This window comes from Alligator mississippiensis, chromosome 1 (assembly GCF_030867095.1).
Source record: "Alligator mississippiensis isolate rAllMis1 chromosome 1, rAllMis1, whole genome shotgun sequence".
NCBI classification, from domain to species: domain Eukaryota; kingdom Metazoa; phylum Chordata; order Crocodylia; family Alligatoridae; genus Alligator; species Alligator mississippiensis.
Genome location: NC_081824.1, coordinates 426432149 through 426449600, shown reverse-complemented (window position 1 = coordinate 426449600; position 17452 = coordinate 426432149). Strand labels below are relative to the sequence as shown.

The following is a 17452-nucleotide window of genomic DNA, read 5'->3' as shown; positions in this document are numbered from 1 at the left end:
CTGCCTTGTTCTGGTCAGCTGACCGGGTGCAGATGCAGGCTAATTCCCTCATTTGCCTGCTGCCAGGGCAGCCTGCACCTGTGGGGTTTCTGCCTGGCTTCTAGGGCCCTCTCTCTAGGCAGTTTCTGCCCTTAAAGGTGCAGGCACACCTTAGTGCCCTGCGACACACCTCCCCACTTAAGACCCAAGCTCACCAGAGTGGGCCTTCACTCTTTGCCACACCGCGTTCTTCTCCTTAGGCTTCTCTTGTTCTTTCTTCTGCCACCCAATAACTCAGGAACATGGGGGCAGAGGTTTTCAGGCGCCTCCTACTAGCCTTTTCCACAAGGAAGCACCATGTGGGATTTGATGGGAGCTATCCCGCCATGGGTAGTCCCCCCACATTAGCCAACCTTGGTAGGGTGGAATTTAGACCGGTCTTTTCACCGGCTAAACTAAGCCCTCAAGCATGAAGCCAGAACATCCTCTCTCCTCCTGGAAGATCTGTCCTCTAGCTTCTGGGGTACATTCTCCTCTTCACCCCAGGCTTGGTATTGCTTCATCATTATGTGCCCTGGTTCTCGTCTTCTTTGAGTCAGCAGATGTGACGTTTCTCATCTCCCTACGGCTCCTTGCAGGTCCATGAGTCTGCCCCAAAGCTCCCACTGAATCCTGAGTGCTCTCTGAGCATATTCCTCATCCCAGAATTCTACCTTTCCTCGTCCAGTCCCCATATAAACTCCCCCAGTCCCCGTATAAACGCTAACATAGGCCACACCCCTGACTCTTGCTGACACCAATTTCCTCAGTGTCTACCACCTAACTTGCTCTGGGAGGTTATTAACATACACCTGGAGTCTTGCAGGTCTCTGCCCCACTTCTCACCCAGTTACCTTGGGTGCTGAGGAACTTCCTGCTTCCTTGGTTTGGTTTACCATCTGAGTCCAGCACGGTGTTGGCTTCTGTGTGTGGCTTAGGGGCTTTTCCTCATGGTTGGATTGCGGCATAATTTGGTTTTGTCTTGAGCCTCCCTGGGTGTTTGACCCTTTCTCCTCATCTCAGGCTCTTCAGCCCACTTCCCGACTAGGGCTTCTGCCACTCTCTCCTCCAGAATATGTATCTGGTTTGCGGTGCACTGGGACTTGGGCCATCTTTGGCCTCTGGCCCTTTTGTTTTGGGTATTTCCCCTTCTGAGAACAACCTTGGCACAACAGGCCACTTGGGATTGGACTCCTCACTTTTCAGCTCTGTTGTGATTTCCTCGTCTTTCACTTCTCTTTGCTGGATCCATTCTGTCACTGTTACTGTACTCGCTTTCTGCCTGCTGGTGAGTTCTTCTAGTTTCTTTCTTAGTCAGTCCATCTCTTCTGTATACTGGCTCATCCACTAGCTCCATTTCCGATCCAGGCCTTCTTTGACTGTGTACAGAATCTCTCCCTGTGTAATTGCAGGGTCTGCCCCTGAGGGTCCCCTCCATCATTGTGTTCTTCTGCTGCAGTACTGGTCCTATCTCATCTCCTGGACTTCCTGGGCCCAAATTCCTGAATGGGTCCTGGTGCTCCTGGAATTTCTGGATTCCTAGCTGTACAGCCTCAGCGCCACCTCTCTAGCCCTGCTTGTTTTTAGAAGGGTCTGCAAGGCCTGTATCTCTTCGCCAAGTCAGGCTTTTTCCACCTCCCCATTCTGCGCCTGAGTCTGTAATGCCTTACACTCCTCAGTTTTGACCTTCACCTGTTTTAAAAGACTGCATCTGGTTCTGCATCACTTTGTAACCTTCCATCTGGGCTCTAACTTTATCCATTTACCTTGATATCAGCTTTCCTGTCTTCTCTGCTTGACTATGGCATTTGACTAACTTGTCCCGCAACTCTTGCACCAGGTGTTCTGCTTGGCAGCACTGCTGGTGCCAGCTCTCCAGCTCCTCATGCAGCTCTTCTGTCTGGTCTGCTTGGATCCGCAGTTTTTTTGCAGGGCCTCTACAAGGCCTTTTGACACTTCCAGCAGCCATGCAGCATCCTCCTGTTCATCCGTCTGGGCTGTGCCTGTGTCAGAAGACCTTGTCATCCATGCTGCTATCTCCTTCTGCATCTGCTGCAGCTTCTCTTCCCACTCCCAGCTCTTCTCTGCCTCCTTCACAATAAGCTGTTCCAGCACTCAAGTCCTTTCAGCCTCCTCCACAATCAGGCACCTAATTTCCTTGGTCCCTCCTTGTTTCTTGCCAGATTGTACCTGGCGCTCTAAAGCAGCCATCTTTCCCTCGGCTTGCTCCTTCTGGGACTTCACCACTTCTAACTCCCAGCCTAACCAAGCTGCTTTTTCCTCTACCTCATCGACCCGCAATAGCCAGGTGAAGTTCTCTTGTTTCAGACTTTTCACAGTCTCTGTCTCTGTCATGATTAGCTCCAGGCCTGACTTCTTTTCTGGCCCAGCCCTAAAGTCTTCCCTTCTACAGTCTCTTGCACCAGTATTCCCCTCCCCCTGCCACCCCGGTTCTTCCTCCAGAGCTGTGGTGCCACTGCCTTACGATAAACCCCTCTAGGTCTATATTCTGGCCCAAAGGTTCGTTTCCCTTCTCAGGGACACAGGTTTCTTCCCAGTGCATGGCTGGATTCCCGGCCAATGCACCACTTGCATGGGGTGGGGTCCCCAGAGATGGCTATGATATCTTTAGGCCCCGTGCCAGCTTTGCCCTGAAAGCACCTTCTAGTCTCGCTTGCCATGTCTTGTTGTTTGAAATAATAAGTTGGGAGGCTGTCCACAAGATTGTGTGGTCCCAGTCCTGCTGAACCCCACTAGATCCTGCTGCCCCCGGATCCCTTGCCAGAACTTACTCAAAGTCCATGCCTCTCGAGACACCCTGAGCCCTATGGGCTAGATGCATGGCTCTAAAACCACTCCTTTACCATGCCCCATGCCTCGCAGGTGGTATTCAAATGTTGTCCCTCTGAGGCCTTAGTCTAGCTTGGCCTCCTGTTGTCACTGGGCCCTTGGCCCCTGTCTAGGCACCTTCCCTGGCACCGGGCTCTCCACAGCTCCTATCTGTGCACTTTCTGGCACTAGGCCCTCTGCAGCCCCTGTCTGTGCGCCCTCTGGCACTGGGCTCTCCACAGCCCCTGTCTGCATACCCTCTGGTGCTGGGCTCGCTGCAGTCCCTGTCACTGTGCCCTCTGGCACTGGGGCTCTGCATGGTAGTGTGCCCCAACATGGTCTCCTCCTCCCTAACACTCATTAGTCTCACCAGCAGCAGAACAGGCTCCCAGGTATCTCCATGGAGTTTTCTGCACGAACTCAACTCCCCCTGGCCACTACCAGGACCCTAATTGCCTTCAGTTTCAGCCCTAGGGCTTATATGTGCCCAGGGCCCTGACTGGGTGCAAGTGCAGGCTAATTCTCTCATTTGCCCGCTGCCATGGCATCCTGCATCTGTCAGGTTTCTGCCTGGCTCCTAGGGCCCTCTCTCTATGCAGTTTCTGCACTTAAAGGAGCAGGCACATCTTAGACAGAATCCTTTGCTATTTGGAAGTGTACTATTTGTGCTGGAACAGATTTTTTAAAAAGCCTTCTGTCTGAGGGTAATATATATCATAGACATACACCTCCCCCTCCAGGTAAATGTACATTTTCAAAAGCCACCTTCTTGGCATATGGCAAATGAAATTCAGCATCAGCTAGGGATTTGACTCCCTTCGGGTTCTTTAAAATCTCTTGCCTTCATATTTTGACTCAAACCTCCTAACATTTTTTCTGTTTTTCCTAACATGCTTCATAGCATAGCGTTTGGCATAACCCAGAGGAGTCAGGTTTTGAAAAAGATGTGGCTAAGTACACACACACACACACACACACACATACACACACACACACACACACACACACACACACACACACCCCCCCTTGAAATGTCCTTTTATCAATTAGTACCATGGTGGTTTGAAGACAGCTTGATCAACTGCTGTTGCTGCAGCTTGTAGGCAGCCCAGTCAACTCTTGCCACTGGGGACAGGGGAGCTAAGGAGCACCCCACTATCTCCTCCTAGTTGGAGAATGTGCCTTTAAGAGGACTCTGTAGCACTCCAGCCAAGGGGCTGTTCATGCATACTGCCAGTGGCACTCTGTTCATTTAGTCTACAAAGTACTGAGGCCTCATACTTTGAGGGGCTCCTGAAGTGCAGCCCACAGGCCACTTGCAGCCCACAAGGTATTTGTATGTAGCTCACAAAGGAACTTTTTAATATTGGCTTTCCTTGAGAGAACCAGCTGATTGGCAAGACTGTAGTAGCCTTTGATTGTTGACCAGTAAATGACTGACAGACCTTAGCAGTAGCCTGGTGATTCATTATTAATGATAACTGATGTCCTTTGTACTCTGGCTTCCCCTCCCCACTCAAATAGATCCCCTGTGCCCCGGCAGTTCGTGACTCTGGTCCCCTCATTTCCTTCTCTTTTCTTACGAGTGCTCAGAAATGACATGTTTTGTTACAATGAAATGAACCAGGCTTTTGTTTTGGTGAAAGAAACCAAACATTTTTATTTTCATTTAAATATATTTTTTAAATATTTTCTTTTAGGCTTCCAATGTGGTCTACCTGCATAAACAGATTTAGTAAGTTTTATACCCTTGATTGTTCTAAGCAGACTAGAATACTTAGGGTGAATTCTACAGAATTACTTAAGTTTATGTACAGCTGCTATTTCAAGAAGGTATTCGCTTTTTTTCTCCTTATTATGCAAGGAAGATATTATCCAAGGTACACTATTCAATTTAAATTTCTGTCTAGGTGTTTGGAACAACCAAAACAAAGACAGAGAATCCTTCCCAAAATTGTGTTGGTATAAAGAGTTTGGGAGACCAGGACCCAACTTAACAGGGTATCTCAGCATATGACTCATTTGAAGGCCATGGATTACTCAATTAAAGTTAAGAAAATGCTAGTGCTGTGCTTCACTGGAGTCTTAGGCCACATCCAGATGTACTGAATTTGTGAATGGATCCAGGATGACCAGACATACTTTACTCAACTTTAGAGGCTACCAAAAACACTAAAAAATGTTTAGTTTTCTGGCATAGAAAACAAGTGAAGAGCTAATAACTGCTAAAGGCCTCCAGGAGCATGACTGAGCTGTGCTACAAAACAGAAACTCATAGGGAAGTGCGATGAAAGCCAAAAACAATTACAGAGATAGGGTCAGTAGATAAAGGGATAAGGCATTAAAAACTTTAAATGGCACAGCCACACAAGCCTTAAAACCCAGATCAAGAAAAAAGATAAAGAGAAAAGGAGAAAAAGAAAGGAAAAAAATGATCCCCAAAAGAATATTTCATGGAGGATCAACCCTTCAGCTGTACTGCATGATCTAGTCCCCTCTGACTTCTCTCCTTGTGCTTTCTCCAGCCAATACGTTTGATTTTGTCAGCTTTTGTGTTATTTCATTTTATTTTTATTGCAGCGACTCATGGAAGCTTCTACTGAGATGGGAGTCCAGTTGTGCTCTGTGCTATACAAATGTATAGAGGGAGCAAGGGTCCCTGCCTTAAAAGAGTTTAGAATGTACAGAAACAAGGCAAACAGAAGAAGTTACAGTTAGGACCTATAGTTCAAACCTACACAGAAAGTCTGTGGCTGTACCAGGAACTGCAATCAGATCTGAGCCCCAATCTAGGTCTCTTCTCATGAGACTATCCATGTGCATCTTTTCTTACATGGATGGCACCAGCCTGGATTCCCAGTTTGTTCCTTGCAGCCACCTCAGTATCTCCTCCTCAGTCTTGTATAGGGAGCACTCTTCCTCCAGGTATTTGCTCAGAATCCACCTTCACCAGGACCAAATGCTTTTTAAACTTGATATATTTATATATGTAAATTTGAGAGACTGCTCCCAACCTTACATTAAAACCCCACCAAGAGGTGGTCATGATTTACCAAGTAACCACATCAAATTATCACTGACATTCTTGTTTACTTCCCCGCTCTTGCCTTGCCTCTTCATAGACCTCACTGAGGAATTGATCCATAGCCCAGTGTAGATAATAGAAAGTAGAGCTGTGCGAAACAGGCGCTATTTGATTCGGATTCTGATTCTGCCTGAATCAGGGACAGGGATTCGATCCGTGGATTCAGATCACTGTGCCTGATGCAATTCGGCCGAATCTGAATCTGAAGATTTGATGCTGATTTGGTGAATCAGCGATTCGGACACAGGCACAACTTTAAAAGTTTTTTTCTACATACCTTGAGGTAGCAGAGCAGCTTGTGATAACTGCAGTGCTGGGGCAGATGAAGCATCCCACAGGAGCATGGGGGGCTCTCCAGTGTGCTCAGCAGCAACCCAGAAGTGGATCAGATCTATAGGCAACTATAGGCCAGTCAGTCTCACCTCCATCCTTGGCAAAGTCTTTGAAAAAATTATCAAGGCTCACATTTGCGAGAGCCCGGCAGGAAAAATTATGCTGAGGGGAAACCAGCACAGGTTCATAGCAGGTAGATCATGCCTAACTAATCTAGTCTCTTTTTATGACCAGGTTACAAAACGCCTGGATGCAGGAGTAGGGGTTGACGTCATATACTTAGACTTCAGGAAGGCCTTCGATACGGTATCCCACCCCATACTGGTGAACAAGTTAAGAGGCTGTGACTTGGATGACTACACAGCCCGGTGGGTGGCGAATTGGCTAGAAGGGTCGCACCCAAAGAGTCATAGTGGATGGGTCGGTCTCGACCTGGAAGGGTGTGGGCAGTGGAGTCCCGCAGGGCTCGGTCCTTGGACCGATACTCTTCAATGTCTTCATCAGTGACTTGGACGAGGGAGTGAAGTGTACTCTGTCCAAGTTTGCGAATGACACAAAAATGTGGGGAGAAGTAGACACGCCGGAGGGCAGGGAACAACTACAAGCAGACCTGGACAGGTTGGACAAATGGGAAGAAAACAACAGAATGCAATTCTACAAGGAGAAATGCAAAGTGCTGCACCTAGGGAGGAAAAATGTCCAGCACATCTACTGCCTAGGAAATGACCTGCTTGGTGGCACGGAAGTGGAAAGGGATCTTGGAGTCCTAGTGGACTCCAAGATGGACTTGAGTCGGCAGTGTGATGAAGCCATCAGAAAAGCTAATGGCACTTTATCGTGCATCAGCAGATGCATGACGAATAGATCCAAGGAGGTGATACTTCCCCTCTATCGGGCACTGGTCAGACCGCAGTTGGAATACTGCGTGCAATTTTGGGCGCCACACTTCAAGAGGGATGTGGATAACCTGGAGAGGGTCCAGAGAAGGGCCACTCGTATGGTTAAGGGCTTGCAGGCCAAGCCCTATGAGGAGAGACTAGGGCACCTGGACCTCTTCAGCCTCCGCAAGAGAAGGTTGAGAGGCGACCTTGTGGCTGCCTATAAGCTCATCACGGGGGCACAGAAGGGAATTGTTGAGGTTTTATTCACCAAGGCACCCCCGGGGGTTACAAGAAATAATGGCCACAAGCTAGCAGAGAGCAGATTTAGACTGGACATCAGGAAGAACTTCTTCACAGTTCGAGTGGCCAAGGTCTGAAATGGGCTCCCAAGGGAGGTGGTGCTCTCCCCTACCCTGGGGGTCTTCAAGAGATTAGATAAGCATCTAGCTGGGGTCATCTGAACCCAGCACTCTTTCCTGCCTATGCAGGGGGTCGGACTCGATGATCTATTGAGGTCCCTTCCAACCCTAGCATCTATGAATCTATGAATCTATAAGAAGTACTTCCAGTCCACTTCTGGATCTACCAGGGAGCACGCTGGGGGGCCTCTTGTGCCCCTCCGGGCTCAGTGATTGGCTGCAGGGGGACCCCGGGTGCCCCCCCCAGACCCAGAAGGCACCAGTCACTGAGCTGGGGGGCATGGGGAGGCCTCCGCAGCGCGCTTCCTGGTGGACCAGGAAGTGGACTGGAAGTGCTTCTGGTCTACTTTCAAGTCTGCTACCAAGTGCGCTGGGGAGCTCCCCGTGCTCTTGTGGGACGCTGCATCTGCCCCAGTGCCGCAGTGTTCAGAGCCCCTGCTACCTAGAGGTATGTAGAATAAACATTTAAAGCTGTATCTATGTCCAAATCACTGAATCTGTCCTAATCTCTCTGAATCGATTCAGAGGTTAAAGGGTCCTCTGACTTGATTTGGATTTGGAGATTTGGCCACCGGATTGGGCCAAATCTCTGCCAAATCAAATCAGGGACTGAACCTTTGCACAGTCCTAATACAAAATTCGTTTGGAGGCTTGTGTGGGGTTTGGGTCAAGCCCATATGCTATGTTCCATTTAGCCTGTGCATTCCTGTGACCAGGAAAGACATCTTTGTTTGATTTTTACAAGCACTAGCATGTTGTCTGGTGTTTGGAAAAAAATATAGAAGCGGGGTCATAAGACTGGATGGTCAAAGAAACCAGAGATAAAGCTGAGGGGAAGGGAGGTTCCTGAATGATCTCCATACTGCTAGTGTTAACCGGTTACAGAAGGAAAGAACAGGCTACCAGCAGTATAGAGTCACATCAGTAACTTCACTAGCCCTAGGACTCCTCTGTTCAGGCTGTTCTGACCATCATTTATTCTGACACCAGAAATGCAAAGGGACAGAACAGCCATTGATAATTAGAAGAATAAAATCAAGCCAGTGTAATCCCCAGCAATGAAAATAAAACAGACAAGCATCAGATTAAAAAGCAACACAACACAAGCTGACACAAGACACAATTAATGAGAACTGCTACAGTCAAAAGGAGTTTGTGAGGCCAAGAAACTGGAATCCAATAAATAATCAAGAGCAGTATGGCCGTCTTTAAATGTAGTTACAGGTAGAAAAGTGACCTCCTTATTCAACACATTTGTTCCCTATGTCTTTGCATCATATGTGCTGCCCTGAGACAATTTCCATTTATTTGAATGTCAGCTGGATATGATAAAAATGCTGATAGAAGTCACAAGTTTTGTTCTTGAAGACGGCCTAAATATTTGATTCCAAATATGTTCATATAACTCATATAGATGCACCTGTTAACTTTACTAAGGAGTAGTGCCCTTAAGCATGATACCCCATCCCATGGAGCTGCATTCACACAATGCTTTAGGTGGGCTAATTAGAAGTACTGAGTGACAGGGACAGTTAGCCCACCCATATTTAATTAATCCACCTACAGCAGTATGTGGCCCCAGTGACACTGCTTTCAGTTCAGGAAGCTGCCTCCAAGGAGCCACATAGCATGGATAAGGGTGACAGGCACGGTAAGTTTACCATGGAGACATGGCCTGAGAAATTTGTGAGAGGTCTATAGCACTTATAGTTTCATAGTTTCATAGTAGCTAGGGTCAGGAGGGACCTGAACAGATCATCTAGCCTGACCCCCTGCCACAGGCAGGAATGAATGCTGGGTTCATAAGACCCCAGACAGGTGATCATCCAACCTCCTCTTGAATATGCCCAAGGTAGGGGCAAGGACCACTTCCCTGGGAAGTTGGTTCCAGATTTTGGCCACCCTAACTGTAAAATATTGCCTTCTGATCTCCAACCTAAACCTATTCTCCATCAGCTTATGACCATTGTTCCTCATCACCCCAGGTGGTGCTGGGGAGAAAAGAGCTCTGCCTTTTTGCTGTTGATCCCCCTTGTTGAGCTTGTAGGCAGCCACCCCTCAGCCTCCTCCTGCTGAGGCTGAACAGGTTCAGGTCCTTCAGTCTCTTCTCGTAGGGCCTGTCTTGCTGCCCTCTCACCAAGGGGGTGGCCCTCCTCTCTACCCTCTCCAGGCTGGCCACATCCCTTTTGAAGCGCGACACCCTGGATCCTTCTTCTTTCACAGGATTAGGCCCTTCTTTCATTAACAACAGCATGGAGAAGGACCAGGTGCCACCACTGGGGAGATATAATCATTTAGTGATGTTGGATTTTGAAGTAAGAACCTGTCATTTTGCAGGATGCTTTTCTCATCTGTGTAAGCTAAAAAAAATCTGCAACATGCACAAGCCATCAGGTATCGAGAATGAAAGATGACACAAAAGCAACAGCATTGTCATCTTAATGAGCAACAGGGACTGGTTGATTACCTACCTAGGAGCTGCTTAATTTAAGAGCAATTACATATTCCTGGTTTGCCTTGTTGGTGTCATATAGCTATGTTCATCTGGGGAGGCAATTACTTAGCCTTTTACCTTATGACTCACGTTGTACATAAAGCATGACTGGCATACATGACGTCATAATTACACACTCTTTGTACATCACTCTTTGCACATATCATCCTACCTTATAGAAATGAACACATGATCAAAGAAATAGGTACAGTAATACACACGAGCATTATTATCAAGGGAATACACATTTGGCTGCCAAATATGTATAAAAAATTCCTCCCTGGCAGTTCAAACTCGTTTCCTACACTGCACTTAATATTTATTACTCAGAAGCTACTGTATAACAGAGCAGCTGTATAGCTGTTTTTGTTTCAAAACCAATTTTTAGGATTAGAAAATTTCAGGTAATATGATACTTGATTTGTGTGGAATCCAAGAAACAGCCAACTTCATTATAAACACATACCACTGGACTTAGGTCTGGAACCAACTCCCATTGAAGTCAGTGGGCATCTTTCAATTGACTTGAATGGAAACTGGGTTGATCCCGGAAGCTTTAGCAATGATATCTACCTAAGCCTCTATCTGTAATGTCCTGTTTGTATTTATGGCCCAGTATTGCAACCCCTTCTTTTGCTGCTGAGCTCATACTCGTAAGAGAAGTCCCACTGAAGCTGATGTGACTAAATGTGTCAGAAAGGGCTGATGAGGTTTTGCTTTTAGTTTTGATATCACAGTCCTTTTCCAGAAAGAACAGTGTCTTTCAGAACAGCTGGCAAATGTGGAAAGTTCCCTGACCCCCTGATTTTTTATTTTGACCCTTAATTAACTTTGTGCTAGACACTGTACAAGAAAGAGATAATTCACACCCAGAGGAATAGTTAAGTTTCATGGAAAAGAAAGAATGGTGTTACAAACTATTATAAAATGTTTTAGCTAATATGTCCAGCTCTTCATTTTATTTATAATTATTTGAACCTTGATCTTATTACTTCAAAGTGAAGACAAGCACACTACAGTCATTTGAACTAGTATAATCATTTGAAAACCAGCAGCATTTCAGACTCTTCTGTAAGCCAAGCCAGCTGTAGTAGTAAAGACAAGTAGGAAAATGGGGCCTAACATTCTGCTGGTCTGGGGTCAGGTGGTGAATGGCGTTTATGTACTTTGAGATGAAATTTTAGTAAGTTGTGGCACATAAGTAGCATTATTTAAGGACTTGGCTTTTGGGGGAAGGTATCTGCAAATGCTTTGCAGATGAAGACAAATGACCCCTGATCAAACACTTCTCCCATTACAAGATCATGTATTTTGAGATGAAGTTCAGTACTAACTAAGGGTCTAACCCTGCTCTAACTGAATTCAGTGGAAGCAGGAGCAAGCTCTAGTAAGGCAAAAGCTCCCTTTGCCCTCAGTCAGGTCTGGTTCTGCCACTCTCATGTTCTTTGAGTGGTCCCCTCTTCCAAAAATCATAGAATTATAGAAAATTAGGGTTGAAAGAGATCTCAGGAGGTCATTTAGTCCAACCCCCTGCTCAAAGCAGGACCACCCCCAACTAGATCATTCCAGCCAAGGCTTTGTCTAGCAGATCTTAAAAACCTCCAAGGATGGAGCTTCCAAAACCTCTCTGGGTAACCTGCTCCTTCTGTGAAAGTTTTTCCTAATATCTAATGTAAACTTCCCTTGCTGCAACTTGCGACCTTTTCTCTTTGTTCTGTCATCTGCCACCACCTGGAACAGTCCAGCTCTACCCTCTTTTGAACCCCCCCTTTCAGGTAGTTGAAGGCTGCTATTAAATCCCTCTCAGTCTCCTCTTCTGCAGACTAAATAAGACCAATTCCCTCAGCCTCTCCTCAGAAGTCATGTGCCCCAGCCCCCTAACCATCAAAGGTCATCTCAAATCTTGGTGACCCGCTGGCCCAGGATGGCTAAAGCTGCCTTCAGCCTGAATCACTAAGTCCCGTTTACAGCTGGGTCCATTTGGATCAGCTATCATTGTGCAATGCTCAATTTAACAGCTGCAGATCTGCAGCAAGATGCCTTAACTGCTCTGCCACCACACAGCCTATTCCAGGGACGGGCAATTATTTCCAGCGGAGGGCCACTTACCCAGTTTTGGCATGCTGTCAAGGGCTGCATGAGTAGACCTGCCCCTTGACAGGTGCCCTAACCCCTGGCTGCCGTCTTGTGACTGGAAGTCCCACCCCCTAAGCCCTGACCTTTGCCACCAGAAGTCCCTCCCCTTGCCCCGAGAAACACTGCTTTCAGCAAGGGGTTTTGCCATCTCAGAACCAGAAAAATACCAAATTATATTCTAAAAAGTGAACATCTACAACATTCATTACTTTAATTTAAAAGAAAATCTTTTTGTCCTGATTTACATGTGTTTGTATAGTGTATATAGAAGTGATTGCACAATAGTTTAAAATGAAACCTTACTCTTGTATGTTGTGCGGGGTGGGTATAGGTTTGTGGGGGGGTTGTGGGTGTGTCTGTGGGGGTGGATAGGTGTGGAGTGAGGGAGCATGTAGGTGTGTGTGAATATGTGGGGTGTGGGTAGGTATGGGGCTTGTGGGGGACTGTGTGTGGGGAAGGATGGCTGGGGTGTGTGAAGGGGTGTGGGTGTGGGGGTGTGCATGTATGGCAATGCAAGGGGGTGTGGGTGCATGTGTATGGTGGGATGTGCACTTGGGGCTCACCCTACGAACATACACACACACACACACACACACACACACACACACACACACACACTCTGCCCCTACACACACACATACACATATACACTGTCCCTTCCTACTCCCCACCCCTGCTCCTGGCCCCAGGGTACCAGTGCAGCCCTGTGATCCCGGTCCGGCGATGCAGCCAGGAACCATGTGGTGCTAGGCAGGAAGGCAGGGAAATAGTTGGGGGTGGGCAGAGCTGGGCTGGTCAGTCCTGCTGAGGTTCCCCCTGGGTCCTGCTGCCCAGACTTCTGTCATCTTTGACAGGAAGCCAGAAGCAAATAAATATTAAGCTGCTAATTTTTTATGGGCCCCACGGGCCAGATGGAATGGCCTGGCAAGTTGAATCTGGCCCGTGGGCCATATTTTGCCTACCCCTGGCCTATTCTATCAGTACCCCAATGGAAATACCGCAGCTATTTGTGGCATGAGGTGCTGATCAGTATGTTAGAATCAGGCTCTTTGTGGTCCACAGACTTTCAGTCCAGAATCAGTAAAAGGAGCTGTAACTCAGCAGTCTGCCTTGCTTAATGTGAAAAAGACTGACAGTTACCAGACCCAGATTTATGTGTCACTGATTTCCATGGCAACCCTACCTGGTAAAATAATGACGTTTGTAAAAGTGCATCCTGCAAGCTCTCTTATCAGCATCCAGTCAAGCTAACAGTCTGCAAGAAGTGCTAGTATTGCTGGAGCTGCTCTGCAGCTTAAAAATACTCATGGACACAGAGAGCAAAGAGCTTCAATTAGGAGACCAGCACATAAAACACCCCTGGGCCTTACGTTATTTTAGTACAGGCCAGCCAGGCGTGAGTCATGGTGTGTAGTGCAAGCCACATGACAGTAAAAAAGTCATCTCCCCCAATTAAATAAACTAGCACATAATGTCCAAAGGCTTTAAAGTGATTAGTGGATAGCACTGAGGAAAATGCACCAGCATCACAACTCCATGCTGAACCCCAGTAGGTAACCAGGAGACTGCATGAGTCTCCCAAGTTTAAAACATTTTCCTGTTGTTCAGGTAAACTTTGCAAAGGGAGGTAGTTGTAAGAACAGCATTTAGTTTACCCTTCTCGTCAGCCTATCTTCATAGGCAGGGTTGGGTGATGTCACCAGCTGTCTGCCCTCTGGGTAATCACGTGGAGTGGGCCTGGGTATTTTGCAGCTTCAGAGGAGCTGAAAGACAAAAGGGGAATGTTTACAAACTGTGATATGTCAAATGACTAGCCTTGTTATTTGGGCCATGTACCATATGATTCTAAAGATCATGGGCCTGATTCGCCCCCTAACTTGTGCCAGCATAAATCAGGAGCGGTTCCAGCATGCATAGTAGATTCATGTCACTATGACATGGAGGGAAGGGAGAAGAGAATCAGGCCTTTTCTGAGCAGCTGACAGGATAACCTTTACTTATACAGATCATACATAGTCTGTAAACCATGGTCAGTTTTCCAGTTGAAAATGAATATTCAGGGCATAAATAAAGATACAAAACAAAACTGCCATAGGGACCTATTTGTTTCAATGCTCAGAATCAGGGGCCTAATACTAACTAAACATTCCGATGTAGGCAGCTGTTTGTCCTGTGTAACCCCTGTTTAGATCAAAGGGTGAGTAAAGCTCGTGGAATTGGAGAGTTCATGAACATTTTATATTATTGTGGAAAGAGGGGGATTGAAGTGTCTGTAGCAGCAGTGTGACTGAGGCAGAGTGACCATGGCAGTAGCCCCAAGTACTTCCGGTGCAGGGAGGGAACTAGGGAATACAAAAATACCTACTGCCTGCTGCCATCAGTACCAGTGCAGCTAGTGCTGTCCTGTGCATCACAGCAGCTCTGGGTGGGGACTTCCCTGCTATACCTGTGGTCTGTAGAAATAGGGGCTGAGCCTACCTCCTGTGAGTACCCTGTGTCTTGTGTAGAAAACATGTTATACGCATTCAAGTTCTAGTCTAGTAATCCCAGTATTTCATAGGAGTGGGCCATTAGTTTTCTTGGAGGTGCAGCATATGGAACTTTTATGCAAAACTATATGGAACAAACAAGACAGAAAAACCTGAAAGGCCTGTACTTTAGTTTCAGGATTGCATTTCCAGCAGTTAAGTACTGCAGATTCCTTAATTACCATGCCAGTTCAGGTGCTCAGCCTCTTTCAGTAGATGCCAAGCCATTCTTAGCACTGGGCACTTAATTTTATGGAATTTAAATAATTATTTGAATAAACGTTGCTCTATTTAGTTTTACTTATTTACTTCTTTTAGCTAGCTATGTTGCGAACCAGCGATGTCAAGGGTGTCCCAGGTTTGATTGGAAGAATCATCACATTTGGAGTAATTACACTATTATTTTTCCTCTGAACCTCTGTGAGTAACACGTTGTTGTTTGTTTTGAACCTGTTATTGTTCACACAAAACACATTCAGAAAGAAAAGGTCAAATGTAAACAAGTTGTTTCTGATTTAATTTTGATGGAAACTTTAAAAAAGGAAAAACAAAAACAGGAGCAGTTCTGTGTGTCATTCTGCTATTAATCGCAGTTGGTCAAATGTTGTTGTCTATTGGGAGTTTTGCTTAAAAACGATATAAAAAAGAGCTGCAAAAATTTGGCTTAGTGCTGTTTATTTTAAAGGTAATGCATCCTTTTTCCTTTGTGTGTTTTCAGCTTCACTCCCAAAAAATGGACATTGATGTTTCTAGTTTTATTCTTGTCTTTCATGATATCTCTAGTTTTAATGGATGAGAAATAACAGATCTGTTTCATTGGTTTAAATTGTGAAAATTCCTGGATTGCTGGGACAGGATGGCCATTTTTTTCTGTTGTTGAATGGGCCTGGGCCTGAGCCCAAGCCCGAGCCCAAGCCAGGGGAGAAAAAGGCCAGCCGCAGCGGTGGGGGGGGGAGCAGCGGGCCTGGCCCGACGCGGCAGCAGCTGGGGGAGGGAAGAAGAGAACCTCTTCTCCATCTTGGGTCTGGGCCCACTCCTCCCTCCCCACCCGTCCTCCCCTTGTCAGCTCCGAGCCTGCTCCTCCCATTCCCCCACTGCCACCCAGTTGGCCCGGCCCCACTGCTTCCCCCACCGTGGCGGGCCGGCTTCTTCTCGGGCTCAGGCTTGGTCCTCCTCCCCCCACCAAGTGGGGCCTGGGCCCACTCCTCACCTCACCCACCAACGCCGCTGCTGCGGCACGCCCACTATTTCCCCAACCCGTGTCGGGCCTGCTCCTCCCTCCACCACTGCTGCATCATCCTGCATCGGACCCTGCAGGTGGTGATGATGGAAGTGGGGAGGGGCAGGCAGCAGGGCAGGGGGGTGAGGCCAGTATTGCTGGCCTGGCCCCCTCATTCTGTCTGCTCCATTGGCTCCACCTCCAGGGAGCAGGGTTGGGGTTAGGATTAGGGTTGGGCACAGCTAGCTTTGCCCTTCCTCCCCCCAATCCCCTGTGTCCCCACCATCATGGTGGCACTCCACCGGCCATCTGCTACTGTTGGAATGCTTTTTTGCACTCTGATTGGCTACTTGTGAATAAAGCATTACAGACAGACAGACAGACACACAGACTTAGGTTTTTATAATATGAGAAACTACATGCAGGCTAAGGACAGAAATTATACATAGACTGGTATAAGTAATTGGAAAACAGTGCAAATCTGTAACATAACAGAGCTAAGTATACATAGTGAAAAAGCCTGAGGATGAATCATTTCAGTTTTTGCAAGTTAGTCTAAGATGCAGAGATTAAAATGAGAAAAAACTAGATAGACATTCACTTTCAATTCAGGAAATGAAGCCACATGCCTGCAGTGGCTCAGGCCAGGAGCTGAGGGGCACTAGAACGTGGCTGTCTGGCATGTAGCCAGCATGGGCTGTGTATTTGCTTCCTCTTCCTGCTGTCCCTGAAGTCTCTGGGATTTGCAGTCCAGAATCACAGCAGTAAGACTCTTCAGTGCGGGGTTGCTCACCACTTCCTTTTCCTGCTTCCAGGTGTCTCTGGGATGTGTAGTCCACAATTGCAGCCAACAGTAAGTTTTTAGCAGGGCAGGGCAGCTCTGTACTTGGAGGAAAGGAAGTTTAACCCCCCACCCTCGCCCCAGACCCCAGTCAGGGTTTGCCTTTATGGGGCACTACTTGCCCCACCCCTCTCTCATCCCCTCTCTGCTGGAGTATACAGTGCAGCCCACCACAGGTCTGGGAAGCATGCTGCGGGGACCGTGATTTAACATAAACCAGGAAGGGGCATGGGACAGAAGTTTCATAAACTGGTTTGACCCAAATCAGTTAAGTCTGATACTACATTCAGCCAGATTTATCTTAAACCAGTTTTGGTCATTCTGAAAGTGGTTGATATGCACTGAACTTCTGTTCCGTTACAGGTTTAAACCAGTTTCTAATGACTTAAACCAGTTTATGTGTAACTTCTGTCCCTAGCCCAGAAACTCAGTACGCATTAACCACTTGCAAAATGGCTGAAACCAGTTTAAGATAAACCTGGCTGGATGTAGTATCAGACTTAACTAATTTAGATTAAATCGGTTTATTGAACTTCTGTCCCAGATCCCCTCCAGATTCAAGTTAACTAACAGTCCCCCAGCATCCCAGGATGTTTTGTACCTCCCCAGCAAATCCCCCCTTACAGGTTGGGTGGGCTTGCCTTGGCCCAAGCTGTCTGCTCCAACCCA

At 47.1% G+C, this 17452-nt stretch overlaps 1 non-coding gene across 1 annotated transcript in view; it reads right to left on the bottom strand.

Annotated features, from left to right (window-relative positions):
- LOC102558354 (uncharacterized) overlaps positions 1-17452 on the bottom strand; it is a 145503-nt gene that overhangs the window by 30492 nt on the left and 97559 nt on the right. The window contains exon 2 of the transcript XR_002093454.2: positions 13851-13958. This is a non-coding gene — a transcript (uncharacterized LOC102558354). The remainder of the gene's footprint in view (positions 1-13850; positions 13959-17452) is intronic.